The sequence below is a fragment of the Oncorhynchus gorbuscha genome, linkage group LG17 (genome assembly GCF_021184085.1).
Source record: "Oncorhynchus gorbuscha isolate QuinsamMale2020 ecotype Even-year linkage group LG17, OgorEven_v1.0, whole genome shotgun sequence".
Lineage (NCBI taxonomy): Eukaryota > Metazoa > Chordata > Actinopteri > Salmoniformes > Salmonidae > Oncorhynchus > Oncorhynchus gorbuscha.
Window position 1 is genome coordinate 28,010,390 of NC_060189.1, and position 5,875 is coordinate 28,016,264.

Sequence of the window (5,875 nt, forward strand, 5' to 3'; positions counted from 1 at the left end):
AAAACCATGAAGAAATTCAACTTCATGAGCAGAAAGAGTAGGCCATTGGGGATAGAGGACCGGAGTCCTCTGATTAAGAACAGTACACTGTCTACAGATGGTGAGGTCCAGATTATTATTATTATGGTCTATCTATTGTTTGTCTTGAGTTTTAGTCATTCGTCATGTTTGTTCCATAAGCAAGTGTAACAGTATAATTTTAAACCGTCCCCTCGCCCATACCCGGGCGCGAACCAGGGACCTTCTGCACACATCAACAACAGTCACCCACGTCGTTACCCAAGCGTCACTACTTTACGATTGAAACGCTATTTAGCGCACACCGCTAACTAAGCTAGCCGTTTCACATCCGCTTCGCAGCAACCAGTAATCCGGGTCACGGCACCAATGTAACAGTATAATTTTAAAACCCGGGCGCGAACCAGGGACCTTCTGCACACATCAACAACAGTCACCCACGAAGCGTCGTTACCCATCGCTCCACAAAAGCCATGGCCCTTGCAGAGCAAGGGGAAACACTACTTCAAGGTCTCAGAGCAAGTGACGTAACCGATTGAAACGCTATTTAGCGCACACCGCTAACTAAGCTAGCCGTTTCACATCCGTTACACAAGAAGATATGTCTACATTTGTTGGGATAAATTTGTTATTTTAATGTAATAATAGCATGACCAAAACAAACAGTATTCAATTTATAATGAATTAACTAAGAATACATGAATGGTTTTATAATGGTATTTTGCATATTGTTTTTAGCACTGTACTCATTCAAATGCATTGCATTATTGGTATATTCACAGAAGAGGAACAAACTGGGAATGTGGGGTATGGGAATCCAGACTTGGAGAATGGCTTTAACAATAATCAGGAGTTGGGCAATCAGGGGGGTCAGGAGAAGGGACAGTCATTGCTCAGTGTACTTGCAGAAGCTTTGAGGGTCAGCCATGTTGGCCCTCAAGAGAGACTTGAAGCTAATTTGGAGGGGCCACCAGAAGAGATTATGTGCCATGAGGCTCAAAAGAAGGACGATACACACCCAGACCAGAAGTCTTGCTCCAGAGGTACTTTCATCTTATTGAAGCGTCTGTGGACAAACACTTTCCCAAACTGCCAGCAGGGAACACTGTGAATCAGCTGGAGGGCTACCTGATAAAAGTGCAAATAACTGTGCAAGGGGAGCTTCTGAGGTTGGCACCCCTGCTCAAAGAGGCTCAGTTGCGGAAGCATTTGATTGCTTGCTATCATCAGCGTATGTTTGACTGTCTACAGCAGATCCTTCAGCATGTCAACACAAAAAAGAGGCCTTCACAGTTCTTGACTGAGTACTACAATAATAATAAATACACTATAATAAAGTGTATCACTGTAAATCTATGCGAAGCCCTTTCTCTCCCGGTGACTCTTCCTGCTCCACATAGTGCATCAATGCTGTTCTCCAGAAAGCAAAGATGATGAGCCAAACTCTGATGCGCAAGGTCCAAATAGTCTGTTGGCAAGAACTACAGGACTTTGTGGAAAGGTATTTGTCACCTTTTCCTAGTACCACTCTACTGTTTCATTGTCTTGCTGTTTGTCTGGTAATACACTGAGACCAGGCAAAATGTTGAATGAATGTGCTTATTGTGCAGGTATGTCAATGTTGAAAAGAAGCACCTTCAGAAACAAGCAGGAATGGGAACGTCAGGCACAATGCACTTCTTTAAGACGTTCAACACCTGCATTGAACTAAAGTAAGTTTTATACGTTTATATTTATGCTATGAAATCAAATCTCATGTATTGTTGTTGACTCATGATTATCATTATGATTATGTATCTGTTGCAGGTTGTATATTTCAAGGATTGCCAAAGATGACACAAGCTTAGACTGTGTTAAAACCATATCAACACTTAAGGGGTTGGAAGCTCTTTCTTGGAAACTTCTCCTGGAAAAACCAATTCAACTTGCACAGGTTAATCCCCCCCCCCATAGAAATACTATAGCAAGACAAGCCTATCTGTTAGAAATACTATAGCAAGACAAGCCTATCTGTTAGAAATACTATAGCAAGACAAGCCTATCTGTTCAAAATCCACAAGTTCCCACTTCCAATATGAACTTCATCCTAGAAACACATTAATTTTGTCATCTTCATTTCTATGAAATTATATTGAAACAATTAAGGGAAACTGTGTTAGAATGTTTTGTGATCCCCAGATGTCCTTAAAGAAGTATTTCAAAAGAGAGGAAGAACAAATGGAAAATCTAATGAAAGAGATTATACATTTATTTTCCAAGACCTTCCCAAAGACAAGGATACGCAAAAGGTGTGTTCACTGTTCACATCTGGTGTGAGAGCATTCCTATGACATTCATCTTCTTTTTTTGTACCCCCTTTTTCTCCCCACGTTGGTGGTATCCAATTGGTAGTAGTTACAGTATTGTCTCATCGCTGCAACACCTGTACGGACTCGGGAGAGGCGAAGGTCGAGAGCCATGCGTCCTCCGAAACACAACCCAACCAATCCGCACTGCTTCTTGACACAATGCCCATCCAACCCGGAATCCAGCCGCACCAATGTGTCGGAGGAAATACCGTACACCTGGCGACCTGGTCAGCGTGCACTGCGCCCGGCCTGCCACAGGAGTTGCTGGTGCGCGATGAGACAAGGATATCCCTGCTTGCCAAACCCTCCCTAACCCGGACAATGCTTGGCCAATTGTGCGCCGCCCCATGGGCCTCCCGGTCGCGGCCAGCTGCGACAGAGCCTGGACTAGAACCCAGAGTCTCTGGTGGCACAGACCACTGCGCCACCCGGGAGGCCCCACCTATTACATTCTTATAACGAATCTGTAATGTGAAATACTCAACACTTTTCTCTTGTTCTTTCCAGTATATTATTTTATACATCTCTGTCCTTTCTCTCTGCAGACTGTGATTAACAAAGCCTATCAGTGCATCACCCTTCTGTACCTCCAACACCTGGTGCAGAGTAACCATGGGAAGCTGGTGAAGAGATGGGATTATGTGAACAAAAGAGTGATGCATGATGCCGAGCTCCTTCACTCCATCTTCTCAGTCCTGGTGAAAAAGCTAGTCCTGTTGTACACCAATTACTATAAATGCCTCCTTTCTACCCGATAAGATGCAGCTGGTTCTTCTCAGAATGTGTAATTACTTTAAAAGGTCAACATTCTTCTACTGACATTAGTTATTTTTTATCAGAATCCTGATGTTAAACAGTGGAACATCATACTGACTAAAGTGAGAGAAGTGCTGGAGTGCAGCGACATTGAAAGTCTCAAGATAAGTCAGTGAGATACTGAGGGACAACACCAATACAAGGTAAAACAGAGTATACCACAGAGTTTCAAAAGTATGCATGGTCCACAGCACTGAATGTAATTTTATTACATATGGATTAGCTTGAGAACAGGCTTGATATCTCCAATATTATGTATTGATAAATGTTTATCTCTGTTGTAGTGCTGCTGAGCACCTTCCAGCCCTGCTGCGCTGGAAGGGAGGCCTGTCATGGAGACTGACCCGGGAGGTTCTGGAGGCAAGCCATGAAGTGTACTCCATTGACCTCTCCCAAACCAGGTCTGCACCCTGGTTTGACTGCCTTCTTTGCTGCTGAGTGTGTGAACTGGGACGTTTCAGGCAAAGGACAATAACGACCCCATTCTAAACAACGTGACCATCAAGTTCTCACTCTACTGCACAATATTTGGAGCTCTGTTTACATGTCTTTGTCAACTATTTTAAAGGTATTCTATGGCAAGTTATTATTTAATGTCTTAAAGAAGAAGAACAAATACATATCTGAAATTGGAATTAAAACTGCCTAATGTTTTTCATTTTGAGGTCAAGTGATTTTAATCCTTATCAAAAATGCCTCATGGAAAGACTTCATGTGTAGTGAGTCATGCCCTGTAGATGGAGACAAAGGCAGTAAGGCTATCGGTAATTGTGCTTCCCCTGAGAAAGGAAATCCCCTAACAGTCTTCTGGGCTTGTGAGAGTAGTACTGGAATATTGGAAATTCCAAAATGTACACATACAGTAATCAGTAAGTCAATTTGAAAGCGTTTTGGATGGCTCCATTGGAGAGGTAGGATGGTATTTAGCTTATCTTTTTCAATGGACAGTATGGTGTTTCCCTTTATATCATTATCACAAACTATTATCAAATCACTGACAGTCTTCCAGTGGAGATAAAGACATTAACCTGGAAGAATTGGCAGCATGATTCACTTGAAACATCTATCCTGTTAACAAGGCTGTTAATGTGGTTTCCTTCCTCCTTCCAAAGTCATAGGTACACTACCGGTCAAAAGTTTTAGAACATCTAGTCATTCAAAGATTTTTCTTTATTTTTACCATTTTCTACATTGTAGAATCATGGTGAAGATGTCAAAACTATAAAATAACACATATGAAAACATGGAGTAAACAAAAAGAACAAATAATTTATTTTAGATTTGATATTCTTCAAATAGCTATCCTTTTCCTTGATGACAGCTTTGCACACTCTTGGCATTCTCCCAACCAGCTTTATGAGGTAGTCACCTGGAATGCATTTCAATTAACAGGTGTGCCTTCTTAAAAGTTAATTTGTGGAATTTCTTTCCTTAACGCATTTGATATAGCTATCCTTTTCCTTGATGACAGCTTTGCACACTCTTGGGATTCTCCCAACCAGCTTCATGAGGTAGTCACCTGGGATGCATTTCAATTAACAGGTGTGCCTTCTTAAAAGTTAATTTGTGGAATTTCTTTCCTTAACGCATTTGAGACAATCAGTTGTGTTGTGACAGGGTAACGGTGGAATACAGAAGATAGCTCTATTTGGTAAAATATCAAGTCCATATTATGCCAAGAACAGCTCAAATAAGCCAAGAGAAATTACAGTCCATCATTACTTTAAGACATGAAGGTCAGTCAATACGGAAAATTCAAGAACATTGAAAGTTTCTTCAAGTGCAGTCGCAAAAACAATCAAGCGCTATGATGAAACTGGCTCTCATGAAGACCGCCAGAGGAATGGAAGGATGGATGCTGCAGAGGATAAGTTCATTAGAATTATCAGCCTTAGAAATTGCAGGACAAATAAATGCTTTACAGAGTTCAAGTAACAGACACATGTCAACATCAACTGTTCAGAGGAGACTGTGTGAATCAGGCCTTCATGGTTGAATTGCTGCAAAGAAACCACTACTAAAGGATAATAATAAGAGACTTGCTTGGCCCAAGAAACATGAGCAATGGACATTAGACCGGTAGAAATGTGTCCTTTGGTCTGGAGTCCAAATTTGAGGTTTTTGGTTCCAACTGCCGTGTCCTTGTGAGATGCGGTGTGGGTAAACGGATGATCTTCGCATGTGTATTTCCAACCGTAAAGCATGGAGGAGGAGGTGTTATGGTGTGTTGGTGCTTTGCTGGTGACACGGTCTGTGATGTATTTAGAATTCAAGGCACACTTAACCAGCATGGTTACCACAGCATGCTGCAGTGATACGCCATCCCATCTGGTTTGGGCTTAGTGGGACTAGAATTTGTTTTTCAACAGGACAATGACCCAATACACCTCCAGGCTGTATAAGGGCTATTTTACCAAGAAGGAGAGTGATGGAGAGCTGCATCAGATGAACTGACCTATTATTCTACAATGTGGAAAATAGTAAAAATAAAGAAAAACCCTTGAATGAGTAGGTGTTCTAAAACTTTGGACCGGTAGTGTAACTTACTGGTAAAGTGAGTGTTTACCTGGAACTGATACACAAAATAAATCATGGTCGGCTAGACAGGTGCTTAGAGTGTATACTTTCCATTTTAATTGACAGACTGGTAACAATGACTTGGAATCATTGACTAACCAATTGAAGGGAAATCC

The 5,875-nt window shown here is 41.6% G+C and overlaps 1 long non-coding RNA gene across 1 annotated transcript; it reads left to right on the top strand.

Moving 5' to 3' along the window:
- The first annotated feature begins 618 nt into the window (after positions 1-618).
- On the top strand, positions 619-3,325 carry LOC124001095. The gene is made up of 6 exons (XR_006832737.1): positions 619-1,519; positions 1,629-1,730; positions 1,825-1,951; positions 2,197-2,306; positions 2,912-3,064; positions 3,206-3,325. It is a non-coding gene; the product is annotated as an uncharacterized LOC124001095 (long non-coding RNA).
- Positions 3,326-5,875: the final 2,550 nt, after the last annotated feature.